At 37.6% G+C, this 16,542-nt stretch overlaps 1 protein-coding gene across 2 annotated transcripts in view; it reads right to left on the bottom strand.

Moving 5' to 3' along the window:
* Positions 1-16,542, bottom strand: part of LOC126203986 (carbohydrate sulfotransferase 8-like) — a 126,396-nt gene that overhangs the window by 60,223 nt on the left and 49,631 nt on the right. The gene's annotated exons all lie outside the window — the stretch shown is intronic.

Below are 16,542 nucleotides of genomic sequence, written 5' to 3'. Positions count from 1 at the left end.
AGTGTTGTGTGTACATTCCAAGGCTGGAGCAACAGTTAAGTGATGACGATCCAGATCGAAGGTTAGAATTGTGTGAATGGGTTCAGGAGATGGTGAGATGTGAACCAGGATTTATGGGTAGCATAATTTGGTCGGATGAGGCCCAATCAAACTCAATGGAACTGTCAATAGGCACAATTGTGTGTACTGGGCTGAAGCTAACCCTCACATTACAGTTGAAAAGGCTGTGAATTTGCCTGGTGTAAATGTGTGGTGTGGTCTGTCTGCAAGGGGACTCATTGGGCCTTTCCGCTTTGAAGGCACTGTTACTGGAGAAACATACCTAACAATGCTTACTGCCTCCATATTCCCTGCCATTTGTGGATTATATGGTAATGATGAGTTTTATTTCCAACAAGATGGTGCCCTGCCGCACTATCATACGGACGTATGAGCGTATCTGGATCACAATGTGCCAGGCCAGTGGATAGGATGCAGGGGACCAATCGAGTTTCTTGCACACTCTCCAGACCTCACACTGCTGGATTTCTTCTTATGGGGCACAGTAAAAGATGAGGTGTACAAACAAACATAAACCACGTAACCTGGACACACTTTGGAATGAGATTCAGGTGGTGTGCGCAGAAATCTCATTGGACACTTTGGTACGATGTACTCAGAAACGTATTGATGCTGAAGGCCACCAGTTTGAACGTTAATCACATTTGCAAAGTACATTCATTTTTCCAGTTGGACTTGACGCTTCCAGAAATTTAACATTGTAGAACAGGAAATAAATTTTCTATGACACTTCAAAGTGTGTATACATTTTTTTGACGCACCCTGTACAGGGTGTGGTAGATAAGTAATGAGACTGGCCGCCGCGCGGCGCCCCAGTCGCTCGCAGGGCGGTCTCCACCTGTACGTCACGTGGTGGGGGATCTGAGCTAACAATAGAACCGGTTCGCAGTCGCGTCGGAGCTCTGGTGCAGTGAGGGTCGAGCTTCGCGTATTACGTTGTTTGTGTGCCCGTGACACTTGTGAAAACGCTGAAGATGGATCGCTCGATAGAACAGCGGTATGCAATCAAATTTTGCTTTCGCTTGGGCAAAACTGCTTCGGAAACTTTTGCTATGATTACGGAGGCCTACAAAGAAGACTCCTTATCAAGAGCTCAAGTGTTCCGGTGGTTTAATGAATTTAAAAACGGGAGGGAATCCGTTGAAGACATGGAACGATCTGGACGCCCTTCAACGAGTCGTGTGGATGAAACGGTGGCCAAAGTGAAAGAACTCCTGGACTCCGACCGTCATTTAAGTCTCAAAATGATCGCCGATGAGGTCTCCGTGAATAAATTTATGGTTCACCAAATTGTTACGCAAGATTTGATGATGAGGAAAGTTTGCGCAAAATGGGTTCCCCGAGTGCTCACCGCCGAACAAAAGCAACAACGAGTAGACGTTTGCCGTGAGATGTTGAATGATTTGGAAAATAATCCACACTTTTTAGACAACGTAGTAACAGGCGACGAATCGTGGACATTCCAGTACGACCCGGAGACGAAAGCCCAGAGCTCGGAGTGGCACACACCGGCATCCCCGCGGCCGAAGAAAGCAAGAATGTCAAAGTCCCGCATCAAGACAATGCTGATTGTGTTTTTCGACAAGCGGGGGTTAATTCACAAAGAGTTTGTCCCTCAGGGGAAGACTGTCAATGCCGAATTCTACAAAGAAGTCCTTCAGCGATTGCACAGAGCCATCAAACGGAAGCGACAGGACCTTGCTCAACGCTGGCGTCTCCACCACGACAACGCTCCGGCGCACACAGCGTTCCTTGTGACCTCCTACTTGACCCGAATTGGAGTTGAAGTTTTGCCACAGCCACCATACAGCCCTGACTTGAGTCCTCCTGATTTCTTCCTATTTTTGAAGGTCAAAAGATGCCTGAAGGGTCATCGTTTCGACGATATTCCGAACATCCAATGTGCTGTCACGAAGGCACTAACTGGGATAACTCAAACGGACTACAGTGGGGCCTATGAAGCTTGGAAAACGCGCTGGCAACGTTGTGTCGACGCCCAAGGCGAGTACTTTGAAGAATATTAACGTTTTGTACAAATTGGATCAATAAATTTGTTTTTCTAGACTGAGTCTCATTACTTATCTACCACACCCTGTATTTGCTGATAAAATTTGGCATAAACAATCCATCATAGTTTGAGAACAGTAATAACATTCATAGCTACAATCTAGAGGAGAAAATTACCATAATTACTATGGCTTGATTTGATTTGATTTGATTTATTTCGTGTTCCATAGGTCCAACTGTGTTGGAGACACAAGGACATGGAACGAGTCAGTTTTTTACAAATACAATCTGATAATCTTATAGCATATACAGAAATTTGAGTACATAATTATATAAAAATTTATACAGTAAATTCTTTGGGCAGCAATACAGAAAAAGAAAATACATATTTTCTTAGAATCATTAAAACACTACAGAAAACAGATACAGAGCACACACAGATACAGAGCTCAGGTTAAATAAAATTCATAGTGGCATTATGTCAACCTGTATTATATAATATTAAAATATTACAATTTATTTAGTTAAAAATTCATCTAGACTGTAAAAAGCTTTTTCTAGCAGAAATATTTTTAGAGCTTTCTTAAACTCACTATTGTTATGAATCTTTGTCTTTATTTCGGGAGGAAGAGCATTGAAGAGTTTTGCTCCAGTGTAGTGGACACCCTTTTGTGCCAAGCTCAAATTTCTGAGTTCACTGTGTATGTCATTCTTCCTCCGTGTGTTATGCTCATGATAATTACTGTTTGGTTGAAATATATCTATATTTTTACAAACAAAATATATTGGCATGTAGTTGTGTATATTTTAAGATTACGAAAACTATTTCAACAAGAGTCTCTTGGGCGCAATCCACATATAATTCTTAAAGCTCGTTTCTGTGCAATGAACACTTTCCTTGCTAATGGCTGGTTGCCCCAAAAAACAATTCCGTACTCAATGAGACAATGAAAGTAGCCATAATATGCCACTTTTGCAGTGGTAGGTTCAACATATGTAGTGACAACCCGTAAAGCATAGGTAGCAGAGCTAAGCCTCTTACAGAGCTCAATAATATGTGAAGACCAGTTCATTTTCTTGTCAATGTGCACTCCAAGAAATTTTGTTGTTTCCATTCTAACTATTGGTTGATTACCACATGTCACACTTATCTCTCTCTCTTTTTCTGTTTTTGTACAAAATTGAATAAAGCTGGTCTTACTGGAATTTAATGAGAGACCATTCACATTGAACCAATTAACCATATCTGAGAGTATGTGATTAACGAGTTCCTCAAGATTGTTGTCTGTTCTACTGCTCATAAAAATTGTGGTATCATCAGCAAATAATGTAAATTTACACGGCAGGCTTGTACATGATGGTAAATCATTTATAAAAATCAGGAATAATAGTGGCCCAAGAATTGAGCCCTGGGGCACTCCACATGTAATGGAACTCCATTCAGAATCTGAGGAAGTGTCACATACTCCACCCGAGCTATTCAACACAACTTTTTGTTTTCTGTCTTGGAGGTATGACTGTAGCCAATTGCCTGCAACACCACTTATTCCTACTAATTTTGCTTTTTGCAAGAGAATCTGGTGATCAACACAGTCAAACGCTTTGGATAAATCACAGAAGACACCAAGTGCTGTTAGAGTCTCATGAAGTACTTCAATATGCAGACACAAAAATCTTTTTCATTTGTCCAATAATTTGAAATATCTGATAAGCAGTGAAGCAAATTTTGAATATAGCCTCAAATCATTAGCTATACACAGTTACTTTCATTCCACAGACGTATTTAAATTAAAAACTGATAAGTTGCATAGCTAAAAAGAATCTTAACAATAATGGAAATTCTTGAATGGAGCAATAAATAAGATAAGAGAAGGGCAATCACTCATCTACAGTGGATCAAGGTGTGGAGCACAGTAGCACAACACAGAAAACAGAATGCACATGAACAAGGAATACAGAATATAAATAACAGGCAAAATAACAAATGTTAATATTTTAACATACATTTTATGGTACCAGACAGTTAATTCATAACTTTTTTAACATGTGGAGGTACTGGACAGTTTACTTAAAATTTTCAAGTCACAAGGAACCGCATATTTTACTTATGATTGTGATTCTGCTGATCCAAATCAATTTTGTTGTAATACAGACTTCAATATAGATGTTGGGTCTTGCGTGCATTTTGTAATGCTTTGCATAACATTTCTGTCAAACTGCAATTGTCATATTTTTCTTATATAAAATTTCTAAATTGTATCAACTTATCCGTTCATGATGGAAATAGAAGCCAAGTTAATGACCCACACAAAAGTCATAATAAGAACATCATTAAGTAAATTTTATAATTATAATTTGTAAGATACAACATATGTCAAAAAACAAAACACGAGTAAATTATAAAATTAGGTCAGTCACTGAATTACTCAATTGTATTTCTTCTAATTTGCAGATGCACCATTGTATAAGTTGGTTCTGTGGTAGAGTTGAATGTGAGTAGTTTATAAAAGAGCCCATTGAAGTGTATGTAACTGACAGAATACGAGGAAAATGGACATCAGTGTACTGTATAATGCTAACAATTTTTCAACATTGATAAACAAAATAAATGAATGTTAAACACACCCAGGGTTTAGGAAACCATCTACAAAACTGGAGATAAGCAAACTAGCTATAATTACATACTAAATCTGTCTCTTCAGTTTTCGCACAAGTATTCTGGAAAGTGGCCTAGCTAGAACTAGTTAACTGCCTTTCAGTTTGGCTATCAGAAAGGATTTTCCACAGAGAAAGCAATGCAAGACCTCACAAATCAAGTAATAGCAGAGCTAAAATAATAATAATAATAATAATAAATTTTCTGTTGTATATGCTGTTACTTTGCCAAAGTCTTCAGTTGTGTGAATCATAAAATTCTACTGTGTGAATAATAAAATTATACTTAACAAACTAATGTGGTATGGCATAATGACATTCCTTTTGCAATGATGGTATTGTTCCTTTTTAACACAAGTCAAGCAGGTCTCATTACCATACTGTCTCTCAGGCACTGAAATAAATGTCAAAATGGAGGTGTGTAACATATGGGGTGCCAAAAGGATTGGTATTCGGCCCACTCTTATTTCTGACCTACTTAAGTGATCTTCCAGTAACTTTAAAGAGCAGTTCAAAAACTGTAAGTTTTGCTGATAACAAACATACTAATCAAGGGTCCAGTCTCAGGTCTAACAGACGCAGGTCTGACATCAGCTTAACAGACCTACAAATACTTTACACTTAATAGTTCAAGTCTTACTCTCACAAAGACTTAATGGGCAGTTCCAAACAAACAATAATGACCTTTCAGCAGCAGAAGTAGACATTAATGGTGTGACGATTGCCTGCATGTTTCGAATTTGCTGCATGGCCAACTGGGTGTCAGAAACTTGGTTCTGTGGCATATGGCAGAAATGGCCAGCTTCTGGTCACTGTCACACCAGAGCTGTGTGGGCAGTATAGAGAGAGAAATGGAGCGCTAGGTAGTCAACAGGTGTGGGAGTGTGTGCGACATGAAAAAATGCTGTCAACAAAGAGAGGAGGCTAAAAACCAACAGCGAAGGCAACGGTACAACTGGCAGAGTCTCATTGCTGCACAGAGCGTATGCTGGAGCAAAGCAGAATGTGCATATGGGTAACTGCTGTTGTTTAAAGTGACATGGCTGACAGTGTTTGATGCAGGGAGAAATAAGGTACTGTAATGGGTCAGTGCCCTTAATTTGGGGAGGCCTATAAATGCCACTACACTTTGGATACAGAAGCTGGCTGGCTCCAACTGTATTTGTGTCTGGGGTGTCATATATCAAAATCAGTTACCAGGCATCCACTGCCTGAAAGCACCATGTTGCCCCTTTAAAGCTGACTGCAGTACCCAAGAGTGGTGTGAGCACGGGAGTCATTTCATGTTACAGTTTTCTGAGTAGATGCTGGTAGTATTTATTTGATAGAAGCCTCTACTTTGTGATGTATGATGAATTTGTTTTCTGAATTGTATTTGACTATTTTCAACTGAAATGGTTCATCACACAAGGGCAAGCCCTCGGATATTGCTCATTATTCCGTGACATTTATTCTGTGACTTTATTCTTCAAAGCCTTCATCAGAAGCGTTCTGCTGCTTTGAGGAAGATTAAGATGCCATTAAGCATCCCCATTGTGCTGACAAGAGAAAAGTACTGGCTTGTTTTGCTCATTTCCACTCCCTGTCATCTGATGGAATTATCTTCTGGGATAGAGCATCTAATAGAGTAAATAAACTGTTTATCCAATATTATGAACAGGATACATTGCTATTCTCCATATACAGAGGTGGCAAATCAAAGACAGAGCACCTGTAGTTTGTAAGTTGATAGTAAAACACAGGAGAGGAGGGAAAGGAAAGAACAGACACTTATTAAAGTAATGCATTAGAGATAGTAACAGAGGCAGCAGCACTAAATTGTGGGATGGAAGAAAAGCCATTAGGCAAAAATTGAACAATCAACGTCCAGTCATCTATGCGGTGCGTAGCAATCTATCCTTTTCATAATATTTTTGTTTTTCCATCCTGCAAAGTGAGTACATAGAGCAGTCTGTTGTGTGTATCAGGGAAAACATTACTAAGTATTTCAATAATACTTCTGTACATAATCATGGAACAAGAGCCATTTTGAACTAATATTTATCAAGAAACAACAAGCAAAAACCTCAAAACAGGTTTTTAGGTTTTATATTATTATTTTGTTCCATGATGAAAAAGATTATTAAAATACTTGTATCTAAAAAAGCAGCCGAAACATTCTTTTTAAGTAATTCATGTTACACAGCCAAAGATTACTTAGAGGATACAGAGGTGTGGTTAATAATGGAAGGGCATAACGATCAGCATGTCATATTTCAGTACTGTAATGCTTTCGCAAGAAAATCATGTGCCAATATCTGTAGTGCACAATAGTAATGTCTTATTGTTCTCCCAATTTCAACATGTCCCCCATTGTAGGGGGGTGCCAACTCAGTATTTCGGGTGGACTGAATAGAGGACATGAAGATGGGCATGGGAAATTGTTACATTTTAATGGCCTATAATCAGTTTTCCAAATTTAATGGAGACAGTTTTCTGAGCAGACTGGAGTTAGTGCAAGGGGTATATGACAGCAGGTTCAAGATTCCAGATTCATTAGCAGCATTGTATGATGTGTGCAACAATTAAAGGTAAAACTGTGTTTATATCAAAGAACATTGCACAAAAAGGACCAACTGAATGAGGCAGTGCAGCTGTTAAAATAAAGACATTGGCCACACATTCGAGAGGACAGAGGACAGGTGTTCTGTATGGCCATACTGATTTAGCATTTCCATAGTTTTCCTAAGTCATTTCAGGCAAATGCTAGGATGGTCCCTTCATTAAGACCATGGCTGACCACCTGTGCTATATTCATATAACATATATTCTGTGTTTGTATATTTTTTTAAAGGGGTAGATTGCTCCCCGTAAAGCTGACATGTTGAATTGCAGACAGGCACAGTGGAAAGACTGTTGCATACTAACATTTTGGCCAACGCCTTCTTCAGAAGAGAAACTTCAGAAGAGAAAGAACACACACACACACACACACACACACACACACACACACACACATGGCAGGTACCTCTGTCATTTTCTTTTCAGAAGAAAACTTTGGCTGAAAGCTTAGTATCTAATAGGATTTCCAGTGCTCCTGTCTGCAACTCAATGGGTCAACATTATGGCGAATAAAAATCTATCCTTTTCGTAACTGTTGATATTCTGGCCTGAACTTTCCATTGTTTGTAAAATTTTTGGGCTATTTATTTTCATTGTATTATGATGTCAGATCATAATAATTGTAAGCTGAACCCTGTATGAATGGATAATGAAATAAAATAAATAAATACTATCTCAAACTCACCTTTCAAGCTTCAAAAGACTGCTAATGGTCCACATTCTATCGTAATAACTATAACTCTGCAGCCCATCTCATCAATCCCACCTTCCCCCACAACTTTTCCTTCCCCTTCCCCTTCCCCTGCCCCTTCCCCCTGTGGACAGAATTCTCTATTTAAATTCTGTTCTTTCCTATCAGCCACTGTCACTGTCATTTCAATCTTCACCTCTTATGACACATTGGGTTACGAACCCTCTCAGGAATGCCATGTGCTGTCATGAGCATGGGGACAACTGTGGAAGACCAGAAAAAAAGGACGAACCAAGAAGTAATTAATGAAAATGAATGTGAAATCAGATGACAGTTTTATGACCTTTTTATGAGGAACAAACTGCTGCTGTATCCACAATTTGTGTAACAATTTTATTTAAACTTATACAAAAAAGTTCAGTCATAAATTAGAGCATCAAAATAATTACAGAAAGGAAAGAAATCTCATAACAATGACTCTCTAGATAAAGAGGAACTGTTGAAATCGGAAGACAGATTGCAGCTGCAGCCAATCTGAGAGGAATTAATAATTTGTTCAATATGGTGATGGCCATTAAAAAGTTTCAAGTTTAAACGGAGTGTCTTCTTGGTCTTGAGGCATGCACGAATACAGAAAAACCCACTGCTGCAATGGCTGAGGCTGATCCAGGTTAGAAAATGTCTCAGGAAAATATGAAGCAGCCATTCTATGTCCCAGTACATAACAGGTACTGCTTGACCACCCAGCAAGTTGGCAGCAGAACTACTTTTTTCAGCTGTAGGCACAGTAGTATGAGGTGCAAGCCAGGCAACAAAACCACTGGGCACCACCACTCCAGGGGCATTCTGTAATGTCATCTTGGGAGGACAACCATCTACCATCTTGCCCATGACTGTGTCTTGTCTGTAGGTATGGTCCGACATGCTACAGTAAAGTTTAATCGTTCGTTACTTCGGGCACAGTCTAGTAACAATGTTCAGATTTGATTGCCATTTCAGTCATTTGATGAATGTAAGTATTTCACAATACTATGGGAAAGCAACTGTGCCAGCCATGCAGTATGGTTCACTGAAGTGAATTTACTGTATGATGCTTGTTCAATCTTACACTTACCCAGTTCTACTGTAAGGTTAGTTTTTATTTTATTTGTAATATGTCTGAAGTTGATCCACGTTGGGTTTTTGGCATTCACAATGAGTCCGTTTTCATTAAATCATCTTTCTGCTTCGTCTGTCGCTAATGAGACTTTTTCCTGTAAGTCAGCTTCACTATTTGCTTTAAAAAACAAACTTGTATCATCAGCAAATAGTACTGCCTCTGCTTCAGATAGTTGACTTGGTAGGTCATTGATAAATATTAAAAACAGTAATGGCCCTAATACAGATCCCTGGGGTACTCTGTACAAAACTCTCTCGAATCTTGACGAATATGTCCTATCTCCGTGGCTTATCTCCACCTTCTGATACCTGTCCGACAGATATGATTTAAACCATTTGTGGGCAACTCCATGTATCCCGTAGGCATATAACTTCCTAAGCAGTAACTTATGGTCGATAACATCAAAGGCCTTTGATAAGTCTAAAAACAATCCACAATTTAATTACTTTCTATTTATGGAATTTAGAACAAGTTGCATAAAATTGAAGACAGCTGTTTCAGTTGATTTATTTTTACGGAAACCATTTTGCGCATTAACCAATATTCTATTATTAATAAGAAATTTGTATAGTCTACGATACAGTATTCTTTTCTATCATTTTTGAGAAACCTGACAACATTGATAAAGGCCTAAAGTTACTAACATCATATTTATCACTGTTCTTGTAAAGTGGCTTTATAGTTGACATTTTAAGTTTTGATGGAAACACCCCTGTTTTAAAAGATTCATTTATAATTTCAGTGAGATGTGAGGCTATGTTTCTTACACTTTACTTAATGACTTTGTCAGGAATCCCATCACACCCACATGACATTTTATTTTTTAACTTATTTATAGCATTTAGTACCTCTGATTCAGTTACTGGATAAAGGAACATTGTCATGTCATTCATGGGGATTTTTACCTTCCTATTGGAATTGCATTTAGTTTTAATTAAATTTATGGCTATATTTGTGAAATGTTTGTTAAATATGTTGGCAATCTGAAGTGGGTCCATAACAGTTTTACCCCCACTTTTAATGACAAAGATGTTATCTTTTCTTTTGTGTCTACCTATATTTTTATTTATTATCTTCCAAGTTGACTTCATTTTTTTGTTACCTTTCTCAATATATGAATCATTATCAAACTTCTTAGCTGCAATTATTACTTTCTTGTACAGGCTTCTATAATATTTCACATGTGCTTTCAGTGCTACATTCTTCCTGGCTGATTTATTTAACTTTCTGAGAGTGTCTGATGACTTTCTAATCCCCTGTGTAACCCATGTTTTGGTTTTATGTTTAGTCAATCACAGCAAGCATTATGACTGGTCCACAAAACAGCAAAAGCTCATAGACAATAACTTTCAAAACTGCCTAAAAATGTTATTTATAAAGAGGCACATTGCCAGAAAATTAAAGAAAGAGATGGCGGTAGCAGAAATACAAAAATATCATAAATGCACATATCTATGATTTAGCCTACAACATGGCAATGCACATTGCATGGTAATCAGATTATGTTAGACATTAGGAAATACTGTAGATTTGTTTGATAAGTTATTTTTTGAATATTGTTTGACAGCACAAAAATACCTGTAATGCATTGGTTATGAGCTATTGTACTTCACTTGCAGCATTCTTATTTACTAATCTTAGGCACATAAATAATTACTTGAAACTTCAGCAAAATCTTGAAAACTTCACTTTATGTAATTACTAATGCAAACATACCATTCAGAGTCAGTCTTAAGAATTATGAATACGAAATGGGAAAGTAATTCAGAATGAGCAACAAACAAAGTATCACAGTCAGTACATTACTGAAATAACAGTGTTCACAATTTTGTGAGCAGTATTAACAGAACAAATGTGTATCACAGTCTGTACATTACTGAAAGAACACTGTTCACAATTTTGTGAACAGTATTTACAGAACAAATGTGTGTATGAGACTCTGCCTCTTTCCATAACAGTCAGTTTTGTGTGGCCCTAGTGAGATGCTTGTATTTTACCTCAGTGCACTTGCTGCATGGCATGACAGTACAACTTGAAGTCTCATAAAGCACTAGTAAGCATACTACATTATTTGCCTGATCCCTTTCTGACAAATTACCACGTGAATCTCCATTTCTTTAAGTGTAAATAGCTTCAGACAGTGGCATATAGGAGATACAATATCCAATGATTATACAGAGTTTCTTTCAGTCATTGCATGCTATGAAGAAAACCAACTGAATTGTCTCACTGTAATATTCATACATTGGAGGAAGATCATTGCATCATTGAAATATTGTTTAAACATCTTGTTGGAAAGTATGTGTATCATTTAGTATTTTGCAAAAATGCAGAGATTTTTTCTCCAGTTACATAAAAGGGAAAATACTTCACATGCCCAGAAATATGATTACATCGAAGCACTCACTTCTGAGAGACAGGGAGGTGTGCTGGCCCTGGATCAGATCTGACCAGTGAATTAACAATGGGGGCCAGTGTGCTAGTCAACTTGAATGTGGTTTTTAGGCAGTTTATCACATGTGACTAGGTGAATATCCCCATCCTACCTCAGTTGCATGATTCGCAAACATTTAGGAGCATTTTCACACTTACACATGAGATGACACTGGGCGCAGACAGATGGTGTCAAAACTGCCAAAAGATTGTCAAATGAGAAGTTCATTTTAGGACAAAAGAGTAAGTCTAAGGCAGTATGGTCTGTAACTAAATCCAAATTAGGCACAGCAGTTAACCACCGTGAAATTTAAAAAATAAAACAAAAATTTGAACCTTGTTCAAATATCTCAACGCTTTAATAAATTTCTCATAAATATAGCAGAAGCAAGTACTGATGTAGTTACTTCTCAAAATGGTGTAAATTTCTTTGGCCTGGACCAAAATAACTGACCCCCTTGTGGCATTTAGTAAAATTTCAACTAAAGATGTAAAATATGCTATTTTGTCCTTAAAAAACAAAAACACTGAAGGGTGGGATCAATTACTCACCAAATTAATTAAGTTTGTATGTGATAAAATAGCACACCCTCTATCTTTAATAATCAATCAATAATTTGAGCAATGTTATATACATATAAATGCACCCTCTGAGGAAGGAGTTTCTTTGTTCCATCTGATGGGCAGATGAAGGCTGAAGTTCAAATGGTTCAAATGGCTCTGAGCACTATGGGACTCAACTGCTGAGGTCATTAGTCCCCTAGAACTTAGAACTAGTTAAACCTAACCAACCTAAGGACATCACACACATCCATGCCCGAGGCAGGATTCGAACCTGTGACCGTAGCGGTCTCGCGGTTCCAGACTGCAGCGCCAGAACCGCGCGGCCACTTCGGCCGGCCGAAGGCTGAAGTAAATAGGCCTATTAGGCTGTTTGTTTCAGAATATCTATGGTGATTTCCAAGTGTATGGTTGAGCAGGAACCTAAGAGGGCAACTGAAATGAGCAGCTATAAAATCCTCATTCTTCCTTGTCACTAATATTTGCTTGTTTACTTCCGAATGCAAAGTTCATGAAGAGACAGATACTTCACATGTTAAACCAATTACAGGCACTTATGGCTGTTACAGTTCTGCCTATAATGACATGTTTTAATTCCCCAGCTCATTTCTAGTACTATTTTCTTCTTTTTTTTCTCATTTCCTCTTCCTGTTTGTAGATTTCAATTTTATATTATAGATGTTGCTTTATAAGCAAAACAGTTGGTTTAATAAAAGAACAATGACATGTTGCACATATTGCAGTCAGCTGTAACACCTATACTTTTAATTGGCAGGAATCTGTTCATATGTAAAAGAGAAGCTGGAGACTGTTATCTGGCCAAGGAGAGCACCCAAATAAATAAATAATAGGAGCAGCCTCTCCATCCAGACAGTGTGCCGTGGACTCCACAGGAGCTGTCAACATGATGTTTGCATAATCATTTCCTCATGCTTCATACACAAATGCTAGGATGTTTGCGTCAGCAGACCACCTGTACATCAATAACATTCTACGTTCATGTTAAAGATTTACTGTCTACAAAGAGCTACATTAATAACACATAAGGTACATTGTGTGCATGTATTCCAAATAAGAACCTTTCACTACACAATTAAAGTTTTAACACTGGTGGTCATCTCACCACTTCTGAATAAGTGACCACATAGTCAAGCATCCAGTATATACTTTCAAAAGTGTCAAAAATTGTTTTAATGCATGTTGTATGCCCAAACGTCTCCAGGAAGTAACCACAGGAGTGATACCTTTGCTTCATAGACTTGTTTTCTGCCAGTTTGAGCCAGAGTTCCAATGAGGCGTAACTGTAATGGGGAAGAAGGAAGAGCATGTGGTGTGCTTACATCACAGCCTGATAAAGAGGAACAGAAGAAATTGTAAGAGAAATCGAAGGAACTGATAACGGGAGATGAAACTTCAATAGTTCTAGGAGACTGGAATGCTTTTACAGGGGAAGGAATGGAAAGAAGGACTATTGGATAAAATGGGAATGAAAGAGGCTTCTACAGTTTTTCCATGAGTTTCAACTATTTGTAGCACATACCTTTTTCCAAAATCACAAGAGATTAAAATATACTTGGAAAAGACAAGGAGAGATATCGACTCGACTATATCATGGTTAGTCAAATATTTAGAAATCAGATGCTGGACCACAAAGTATACCCAGGTGTGGATATAGACTCACACAGGGCTGAAATTCAAGAAGATAAAAGTTGATGGCTTTGTAAATTGAAGACTGGGTAACTAAATAAATTAATACTGTAGAAAACAGACATATTTGTGCTTTTCATATACAGATAAAAATAAAGTGTAGCTTACATGGAATGAAATACAGAAAATTTAAGACAGAATGAGACCAAGTGAAAATTCTCTGATCCAGTGACCAACAGCCTAAGTAAAAATGTCAAGATTGGTTCAGTAGGAGAGGAATGGAATGTAATAAAAAATGAAATACTTAAGGCATGGAAGGAAATCACAGGTACCGTGAAAGTGGATGAGAAGAATCAATGGATGACTCAAGAAATATGCAAGCTTACAGATGGTACAGATGAAAGGAGAAAACTAACTGCCAAGTATTTGATTGTCATGTAGAGAATATGTGTCTTGTAAAACACTTAAGGTCAAAGCATTTCATACTAAGCTCCAGGTGAGTTTCACCAGATTTCCAAGTGCACTTGAGATGTGTCACTGAAGTTGCACATAGAAAAGTGCTCTGGTGATGACACTACTAATGTTATTTCCTACCATGTTGTGCAAAGTTTCATTAGTTTTAACTTAGTGATGCCAATAGCATTATTCTCCAGTAGAGATAATGTCATTTGAGAGCTGGTTCAGTGCTGCACTAAAGAATTCTCATACCCTTTGAATAATCATCAATTCTGTGATATATAACGAGTGTTCTGTGTAAACTATAAAATTTAGTTCTTGTGGCATGACACATCTCTAAATTGACCAGCTCATTTACTTCAAAAATGACAATTCTTCTGAAAACATCCATGCTTATTGGCTCAAACACTCTATAACAATATTTGTGGTTGATAATAACAGAAGATTTAGGATGAACTGTGAAATTTGCATTCACAATACTATAAGTAAAAATGATTCCCACACAGATTTTTCTCTTCTGTGTGGAGGTCAGAAAGGAGTTAAAGCTATAGGGATATTTACAAAAATATTGGATGGTAATTTAGTTTGGATCACACTGGAACATGAAGCATACCAATAAACAAAAATGTCCAAAAAAGGATCCCTCTAGCTGAGTGAATGTGACCTGACACAGGTACAGGTGTTCCATTGATTTTATTTATTGTTTTCCAGCTTGATATCTATTCAGTTAACTTGAATAATAGCCCATCTTGATCACCTTTTACATTTTTATTTTTTAAAAACTATACACCTAAAGCATTTCAGCTACTGCCATCATCTGATTCTGTCAGATAAGCAGAACAAAGGAGGCAATATTTCTGTAAATATTACAATAATATATTAAGGAATAAATGAAAACATACCACACTTAAAACCTTGATATACTGTATCTTGTCTTTCACATGTACACTTGTACCATAAACTATTGTTTGGTACAGTTGTAAATGTAAATAAAATGTCGTGTGAGTAGGGCCTCCCATAGGGTAGACCATCCGCCAGTGCAAGTCTTTCGATTTAACGGCACTTCGGTGACTTGTGTGTCGATGGGGATGAAATGATGATGATTAAGACAACACAACACCCAGTTCCTGAGCAGATAAAATCTCCAAACCAGCCAGGAATCGAACCCAGGCCCTTAGGATAGACATTCTGTTGCGCTGACCACTCAGCTACCAGGGGCAGATATTGTAAATGTGAACTGACAAGAAAAAGCATATCAAGATTTTACGTGTGGTATGTTTTCATTTTATTCTATAAATGTACTATTGCAATACTTGTATAAATATTACTTCTCATTTGTTCTGTTAATCTGACAAATTCTGATTATTGCTATGGCTGAAATTCAGTAAAATGTATTAATAAAACAAAAAAATAAAAATATAAAAAAGATCAAGACACACTATTATATTTACCAGTGACAGTGATCACAGACTTGTACAATGACTTTATATAATGCACAGACTAAGAAACAGAGACCAGTTCTCCGAAAGGCGACAGAAATGAGTGCACATTCTGAATGATTCCTAGGCGTCCCCATGTGCCATGACCACATATACGGCAAACTGAGAATACTAGAACAAAGAATGTCACCAGTAACCTTGACCTTGACCCCGTGACAGCAGCCCTACTCCTGTTCTTGGTCCCTCCTCCACCCTAGGCCCTTATCCCTTCCATATTCTTATACCTACTCTTCATGTGAAGAAATTCAAAATATGTAGCTCAAGTGTGCTCACATTTGTCAATGTTCCCTCAAGAAACTGGATTTGAAACTCAGAAATTGACATTTTTGTTATTTGAATCAATCATGTTTCTCTTTCCCAAGATAGCGGAGAAGACAACTCAAATGTCCCAATTCTTTCCTCACCATTGCCCTAACCTGTCATTCCCCCATCATAGTAACTATTTGTTATACATAAAGGGGCATGACACCTTTAAAATTAAGTGATTTAGACATGCATATAATTTAGTTTAACGCCGACAACAAATTAAATACGTGCATTAGTGTATCGTTTAGTCTTGCCGTTAAAGGTTTGACTTTTCTTTGCGTATTTTTTCAGAAAACACGAAAAGATCGTAACTTCGCGAAGTCGCGCTTAGGCTTAAATTTTGTAAACGTGTTTGTTTCTTGTTTCACGGTAATTTAACTAGTTTCTCGGTAACAAATAAGTAAACTACCGTAAATAGCGTATAACTTCATTGTTTTAATACAGATTTCAGAAAAAACAGCGTAACT

This window comes from Schistocerca nitens, chromosome 9 (genome assembly GCF_023898315.1).
Source record: "Schistocerca nitens isolate TAMUIC-IGC-003100 chromosome 9, iqSchNite1.1, whole genome shotgun sequence".
Taxonomy (NCBI): Eukaryota; Metazoa; Arthropoda; class Insecta; order Orthoptera; family Acrididae; genus Schistocerca; species Schistocerca nitens.
The sequence above is the reverse complement of the archived record's forward strand: the minus strand, read 5'-3'. Positions and strand labels throughout refer to the sequence as shown.